Raw genomic sequence first — 8,820 nt, 5'->3', positions numbered from 1 at the left:
GCATTCAGATTTTGTCGATCCCGCCGAATCTCGCGCCCAGCCTCCTTCTAGAAGGGTGTTTGAATCTGCGCAGGCGGCCTCGCACCTGATTGGTTAGAATAAAGGGAGCGCTCCAAAAGAGCCTTTCGCTTTGAGCGCAAATGAACATTGTGACAATTAATACGACAGTATTGTGGTGATAAAAACCTATATATATTTTTTTATCTGTCTATTCTACAATCATCATACAAACCTGTTGTAAAAATATAGACGATTATGAAGGTAAAAGATAGGTATTTATAACAATTTTTTTTTTTACAATAACAACAATATTCAGGTTATGTTCAATGCAGAACAAAACATTAGGCCTACTGTAGTAATAATTAACAGAGGCTGGCAGACAGTGTGCCCTTCTGCATGCATAACAACAGCCGTGGAATGACAGCTCTATTTCAAATGGTGTCCTGCTGCCCCCTTGTGTACAAATACTTTGTGACATACATTACATGATCTGAACAACTGTAGGCCTACATGTACTGTATTATGGATCTACACTACCATTCAAACGTTTGGGGTCACTTAAAAATGTCTTTGTTGTTGAAAGAAAAGAACATTTTTGCCCATTAAAATAACATTACATTTGTCAAAAATACAGTGTAGACCTTGTTAATGTTGTAAATGACTATTGTAGCTGGAAACGGCAGATTTGTTATGGAATATCTACATAGGCAAACAGAGGCCCATTATCAGCAACCATCACTCCTGTGTTCCAATGGCACGTTGTGTTAGCTAATCCAAGTGTATCATTTTAAATGGCTAATTGATCATTAGAAAACCCTTTTGCAATTATGTTAGCACAGCTGAAAACTGTTGTGTAGCAATAAAACTGGCCTTCTTTAGACTAGTTGAGTATCTGGAGCATCTGCATTTGCGGGTTCGATTGCAGGCTCAAAATGTCCAGAAACAAAGATCTTTCTTCTGACTCGTCAGTCTATTCTTGTTCTGAGAAATGAAGGCTATACCATGCGAAAAATTGCCAAGAAGCAACAAACTGCACAAACAGCACAAACTCAAATTCTGTCTCTAACCAGAATAGAAAGAGGAGTGGGAGACCCTGATGCACAACTGAGCAAGAGGACAAGTTCATTAGAGTTGTCCTCTAAGCTGCCAGTTGAGGACTTGTGAGGCATCTGTTTCTCAAACTAGACACTCTAATGCACCTCTTGCTCAGTTGTGCATCGGGGCCTCCCACTCCTCTTTCTATTCTGGTTAGAGACAGTTTGTGCTGTTCTGTGAAGGGAGTAGTACACAGCGTTGTTCGAGATCTTCAGTATCTTGGCAATTTCTCGCATGGTATAGCCTTCATTTCTCAGAACAAGAATAGACTGACGAGTCAGAAGAAAGGTCTTTGTTTCTGGACATTTTGAGCCTGCAATCGAACCCGCAAATGCAGATGCTCCAGATACTCAACTAGTCTAAAGAAGGCCAGTTTTATAGCTTCTTTAATCAGCACAACAGTTTTCAGCTGTGCTAACATAATTGCAAAATGTTTTTCTAATGATCAATTAGCCCTTTTAAAATGATAAACTTCGATTAGCTAACACAACGTGCCATTGGAACACAGGTGTGATCGTTGCTGATAATGGGCCTCTGTACACCTATGTACACCTATTCCATTTAAAAAATCATCCGTTTCCAGCTACAATAGTCATTTACAACATGAACAATGTCTACACTGTATTTCTGATCAATGTGATGTTATTTTAATGGACAAAAAAATTGCTTCTTTCAAAAACAAGGACATTTCTAAGTGACCCCAAACTTTTGAATGGTAGTGTAGTTTAAAATAATTAGCGAATATACCAATTTCTTGATCTCTTTCCAAAACAAATTTATTATAATACAAATGCCTACTTCGGTTGAACCCAATCTCCATAGATTTCCACCGATAGGCCTACATAGAAGGGCCACCATTATGCCCATGGGAATACTTGTGTCAGCCAGCCAGTATCACTGTACTTACATGGAAAGAAGTGTGGTATTTATCATCATGAACATTCATTCATAAAGTGATGATGAGTAGGCTAGATGTATCCACTATTACCGGTAGTAGGAAATATCTGTTAGATGAGTCAATATTTCCTGAAGAGGAGGTCAGGACCCTGTATAGTTCCTTGGCAGACGTCCACTTTCCTTGAGCACTTTGATGCAGACCTCAAGATACAGCTGCAGCCTGCAGGACCGTTCTCTTCCCTCACAAAGCCTCCATGAAGAGGTCAACCTTCAGGAACAGTCATGATGTCAGTACCTTCAAACGTGTAGAGGCAGTTTCAGGAGCGGTAGGGACACCTGCTAGATAGTTAGAGCAAAAGGATGTCCAAGTACTATCAAATAATAGAATAGAACATAACTGAATATAATACAATAGAATAGAATATAAACGAATACAATATAACAAAAGTTACCGGGAATTAACAAACAGACGGACAAATGGACATTAAAGATGACGCTCTACATACATACTGTACAGTGAGTGGGCTGTAAATCTCACGTCACAGAGGGACGTGCGGTACTAATTTCACATGGAACAACGTGGTTGTGGCCCTGACCACGTTCCACCGCTAGGGGTTACTGTTTGCTGCAGTTTCCACCTCAATGTTTTCATCCTCTTTATGTGTGTGGTCCCGTGACTAATTTCATTGGAACTTGCAGGACAAACGTCTTGATGTTTCCTGCTTCGAGCTACCCCTTGACAGACGCTCAGAATGGTATTAGAAAGTACAGGCTGTGACTTTGAATTTTCCTCCTAAATAATTGAGTCAAACTCACCGGATTTTGCTCAATTTTTTTACTGACACATTCCTTTGCCTTCAGCGCAACACGCCATTGGAGTTAGTTGGATTAAAAACCCGACAAAATAAGGTACATTCACACTTATACTTATACTTCAACTGTACTGTTGTCGTGCAGGATCTTTGCAACAACCCTTATCGTTTCCTTCCAACTGTGAGCCATATACAGACATAAATCTGTTGAAAATTGTCATTACGTAACTTTTTCTTCTGCTAGAACTGTCTAATTTAAAGCATAAACAAAACGTCCAGCGCTCTCTCTCTCTCTCTCAAAAGTTGTTCCACTAAGAAACGAAACTATTTTATCCTGTTCTTTCCCGTATGTCTCTGTCTGTTCATGGAACATCCTCATGTTTGCTTTAACTTCCTTTCCACAGCCAGTTAGTCAATCTGAAGACATCTCGGTGTACTTTTCCACTTGTAATTTCACATGAGTGTTCCATGTTGAGGCTATAGCCTTGTTATGGGACTTTATTTCTATACAGTCGTAGATTAACTCTAGGCTACAATGTAACCACTTGTTAGGCTACAGCAGGAATGCGTAGGTGCAGAGCCATGCAATTGTGTAACAAGAAAACCAGGGTGTTTTCTAGGGGTATTGTATCTGGGCATTTCCATGTAAAAGGACCCATGAGCACCAGCATGTGAAGTTCATAGGAGCATGTCAATTGAAAGTTGTCTTTATTTATTTTTATTTAAGCCTACACATTTGGAATAAGCAAAGGCTTTGCTATCTGGTCAAACAGATGGAAAACATCTACCAACAAAGTATTAAAAGGTATTTATAAATACATCAAAAGACAATACTGTTGAAGTAAAGAACCCTGCCAACTTCTATCAACACTTACAGTACGTTTATTTTTTGATACATTTTTATGCCTTCTGCAAGTTTAGGAAACCTTGTACCTTGAAATTCCAGTACCAAAAACCCAAATTTCTTTAAGATAATTTCAGATTTTTCTCCCTCATGAGGAGGGAGGGTAATGAAAGTTGACAGAAGTAACAGGTAAAGGAAAACCTATTAATTAGTTGTATATATATTATTTTACTTCTATACATTTTGTTTCGTTAACGGAATTTCTGAAATACAATTGGCTGAAATGGGAAATCAATGTTCACAAACCACAATTGGGTTCACAGTACATTAAAGCACAGTAGAGTACAGTTAAGAAAGGTAGAGTACATAGCAGAGCACACTAGAGCTGAGTACACTGTACTGCATGCACTCTAGTGTGCTGTGCTCTAGTGTACTGTACTCTACTGTATTTGTACTTTGATGTCCAAAATTGTGAAACATAGACATCTATGATTGGTTCAGATTTGGTCCAGTCTGGATCAACCAAATTTGGTCTTGTTTGGGGGCAGAGCTCATTAAAACAATTACCCAGGGTGTAGAATAAACCCAAATATGCAAAGGATAATATTGCATATTTGTACCTTTTGTGTACCTATTTAGGATACATCACCATGAAAAGAATGACATTCATATCTACAATTATGCATTTCTATGTAGTACAGATCAGGGACCCAAGGGAAGAAATTAAATTACAACAATTCTGTTACTGGGTGTAAATCCACTTACTGTTTAATAACCCAAAGAGATGTTTTCAAAGTCAATGTGTCACACCATAGCTGACACCCCATTCTTTATGAAGACATAGTTGAAACTTAATTCAGAACATATCTTTTTTGGAAAACATTTTTTTTTTAAACTGAAGGAGATTTTACTGAAATTCTGTTACAAAATGTTGCATCTGCACAGTTTTTCCAGTAAATGTGTGTTTGTAAAATGTTCAGAGTTGTATGGTTTGTTAAACATAACCATGAATGAGGGGTGACAGGAAACACACCCTAAAATGACTGCCGTGTGATAGATCCACCAGTCTCAATACACCAATGTCAGTTCTAGATTTTCAACTGTTAGGCCTATATGCAGACTAAATGCACCAGTGTCCAAATACTGTAGTTTCACTCATCAAGTTCTGTTCTGTTAGTTCTCAGTGGTGCTGTTTTACAGCCATACTTCCCAAGCCTGAGAAGTAGAGTTAAGAGGAGAAGTTATGTGAGTGTGTAGTAGTAGTAGTAGTAGTAGTACGGAGTTCCTCAGCTAGCTGTGGACAGCCAGTGTTGTTTGTTAATCAACAGTGAAGGTTTGCGGTGTCTGTATTGGACTGCTGGTTAGGCATTCGTCCAGATGCTTTCTCACACTTCCTTTTTTTTTAGAGAAAGCTTTGTCATTATCAATTCCTCTCTCGGAGGATGTTTGTCTATTGTAGATGAGTGTCTCTGTGTGAATTTATAGCCCACCGGCTAACAATGGCGTAGTTGGCCCTTTAGAAATAATCCATACTGTTGCATAACAAATAGATCTCTCACCAATTAAACAACACATAGTCCTATTCATAAAAACAGCAATTGAAATGGCTCAGTAAAGTCAAATGCCTATTTCCATGGCCATCCTTGTACTGCATTTCCATTCTTTTATACCAGCAGAAAAGAGGACACTCTTGTTTAGTCAGGCTATGTCCCCCAATGTCTACAGCAGCTGACATGGCTCTCCTGGCTGGTCTTTCACTGCTGTTTATCCACAGTTTCCTGACCTCTAGGTCTGACCGCTGACAAGACACATCGGGCTGCTGAGACTAATGATAATGCCATTCAGGTTGTTCAACATCCTCAGAGGATTTTCCACAGACAAGGATGTGTGTGTTTGAACAAACCAGGAAGAGGGCTATTTTTGATAGTAACATATTTGAGCTTGTCAGCACAAGTTAATTCAAGCCCAGTGTTGTAATGCGGCGTGCAACATCTGGCGATCAGCAGTGAATGTGTTTGTTTTCTGAATGTGATGATACATTAAACAGAAAATGTATTTATTTAGTGACCTAAAACCCCTGAACACGAACTTAACCTCTACTTTCCCCTTATGTGATTGTTCTTGTGATATTGGTTTGTGGATGCGGATTGGTCAGGACTTTATGTTCTGCATTCCAGATGGAGTATGTTATAGCTTAGGTTCATTTGAACAAAAGTATTTCTGGAATGTTAAAAAGCGGTTCTGCCTCGGGATGCTCAGTCATTTTGCCTTGCTTGCATGATTTGATTTTGAAACAAGCCCAGTGGGAGAATATTTGTTTAATATCCCAGTCAAGCCTATGGGCACTCTGCTCTGCTCTTTGTGGGTGTGATGGGAGGGGGGGGGGGGACTGGAACTGAAGGTCTCTCAGTTGCACTTGTGCATTTTAAGAGGCTTTCTCCCTTTATGCATCTTTACTACTACGTGAGTTGAATTATCTCTCTGTGAAGACATTCAGTACAGCACAGTTTACTGGGAAGTGTTGAATTATCTCTCTGTGGAGACATTCAGTACAGCACAGTTTACTGGGAAGTGTTGAATTATCTCTCTGTGAAGACATTCAGTACAGCACAGTTTACTGGGAAGTGTTGAATTATCTCTCTGTGAAGACATTCAGTACAGCACAGTTTACTGGGAAGTGTTGAATTATCTCTCTGTGAAGACATTCAGTACAGCACAGTTTACTGGGAAGTGTTGAATTATCTCTCTGTGAAGACATTCAGTACAGCACAGTTTACTGGGAAGTGTTGAATTATCTCTCTGTGAAGACATTCAGTACAGCACAGTTTACTGGGAAGTGTTGAATTATCTCTCTGTGAAGACATTCAGTACAGCACAGTTTACTGGGAAGTGTTGAATTATCTCTCTGTGAAGACATTCAGTACAGCACAGTTTACTGGGAAGTGTTGAATTATCGCTCTGTGAAGACATTCAGTACAGTTTACTGGGAAGTGTTGAAATATCTCTCTGTGAAGACATTCAGTACAGCACAGTTTACTGGGAAGTGTTGAAATATCTCTCTGTGAAGACATTCAGTACAGCACAGTTTACTGGGAAGTGTTGTGTGTGAGAGAGAGCCAGCATGTTGTAGACTACACTGAGCACCGAATGGCAAGGTTTGAAAGAAATTACTTAACATGCTAGCTGACCTCACTATGAAACAAAGGACAAGTCAGTGTCACGCCACCAAACAAAAAGCTTTGTTTCTAACAGGAAAACAGACACAACACAATCAGCAATTAACCAGCATAGTGCTTGACATGAACTTTCTTAGGACTGATTTGTTTTTATTACTTGTCTGAAAGCTCAAGTCACTTGTCCCGCCCCCCCCCCAAAAAAAAAATATATATACAAATTCTGTAACACTGTTGGCCAAAAAGGTGACTGAAAATTGTGTTGTATGATGCAAGGAACCACTTCACAAAATAATCACTGGTATTGACAATGGAAGGCTGCTGGTCTCTGATCCCATGTGCAGTGCCTTCAGAAGTATTCACACCCCTTGACTTTTCACAGTTTGTTATGTTACGGTCTGAATTTAACATTTATTAAATTGAGATTTTACGTCAGTGGAATGATGTTTTTAGACATTTTTACAAATGAATAAAAAACCAAAAAGCTGAAATGTTATGGCAAGCAAAAATAAGTTCAGGAGTAAAACTGTGCTTAACAAGTCACATAATAAGTTACATAGACCGCAAAAGTGTTAAACATGATTTTTGAATGACTACCTCATCTCTGTACCCCACACATACAATTATCTGTAAGGTCTCTGTCGAGCAGTGAATTTCTAAAAACGGATTCGACCACAAAGACCAGGGAGGTTTTCCAATGGCTTGCAAAGAAGGGCACCTATTGGTTGATGGGTAAAAAAAATTTAAAGCAGACATTGAACATTTAATATTGAGCCTTGCAGCATATCAACATTAACACATTTTAACATGAAGAAAATACATTTGATTGAGGTGACATTTTTGTAATTTCTCCATATCGTTGCAAGGCATCAATAGGCTTTGATTGAGGCTGATGAAATTCTCTTTTCTCAATAAGGTCTTCAAGGTGATTTCATAATAGGCTACTACTACCTCTCTAGAGTGTTCACTACAATGGCACCTCTTCCTGTCTTGGGGATCCCACTGGGCAGCTTCCTACAGGTCTCTACCTAGCCTGTGTGCTTCAAACTTCAAAGAGCCAGCGGAAGGTTATCTATAAATACATCCAGTCCTCCATGCTGTGACAGGAGCCAGGGAGAATGTCACAGGCCCAGCGTGCGAGCGGGAGTGTGTGTGGGGTGGGGGGCAGGAGTGTGTGTGAGCTGTATGTGAGAAGAGGAGGAGCGGGAAGAAGAGAGTGAAGTCATGCAGCTCTGAGTGCATCTGTTTGGAGAGAGGGGCTGAAGAGAGGATGGGGAATGGATAGTAGGTGATGTGGGGATGAGAAGAGGTGGATAGTAGGTGATGTGCGGATGAGAAGAGGTGGATAGTAGGTGATGTGGAGAAGAGGTGGATATTAGGTGATGTGGAGATGAGAAGAGGTGGGTAGTAGGTGATGTGGAGATGAGAAGAGGTGGATAGTAGGTGATGTGGAGATGAGAAGAGGTGGATAGTAGGTGATGTGGAGATGAGAAGAGGTGGGTAGTAGATGATGTAGTAGTTGATGTGGGGATGAGAAGAGGTGGGTAGTAGGTGATGTGGGGATGCGAAGAGGTGGATAGTGGTGAGATGAGATAGAGGTGGATAATAGTGAGGTATGAGGTAAAGAACTAAACAGGATAGAGTGGGCGTGTAGGCGACAGAGAGCATGGAGAGACTCGAGGGGGGGGGGGGGGGGGGGGGGGGGGGTGTAGGAGCGTAGCCTAATAGTCTGTCTTTCCAGGATGAGGTAACCTACTGTTGACGCTCAATGACCACAGTGTGGGTTCTCCTCTGTCACCCTAGTAGCTACAAACAACAACTCCCTCCACAACTGCTGAGAATCTGTGCTCTGCAATCAGCTCCATGCAGGATCAATGTATGAGGGCAGAATGCAGAACTGTAACATGATAGAGCAGGTATGCTCATTCTCTCATATGGAATAGAGTGCAGTATCATTTCTCTATAGTACCTCTATACTGAACAAAAATATAAAACGCAA

At 40.3% G+C, this 8,820-nt stretch overlaps 1 protein-coding gene across 2 annotated transcripts in view; it reads left to right on the top strand.

The window, feature by feature from the left end:
* The first annotated feature begins 2,676 nt into the window (after positions 1 to 2,676).
* sgk3 (serum/glucocorticoid regulated kinase family member 3) overlaps positions 2,677 to 8,820 on the top strand; it is a 33,073-nt gene continuing 26,929 nt past the window's right edge. For both annotated transcript variants that reach the window (XM_031836308.1, XM_031836307.1), the window contains exon 1: positions 2,677 to 2,901. The gene's annotated coding sequence lies outside the window, so the exon portion shown is untranslated. The remainder of the gene's footprint in view (positions 2,902 to 8,820) is intronic.

Source organism: Oncorhynchus kisutch, linkage group LG11 (assembly GCF_002021735.2).
Source record: "Oncorhynchus kisutch isolate 150728-3 linkage group LG11, Okis_V2, whole genome shotgun sequence".
Classification (NCBI taxonomy): domain Eukaryota; kingdom Metazoa; phylum Chordata; class Actinopteri; order Salmoniformes; family Salmonidae; genus Oncorhynchus; species Oncorhynchus kisutch.
The sequence above is the reverse complement of the archived record's forward strand: the minus strand, read 5'-3'. Positions and strand labels throughout refer to the sequence as shown.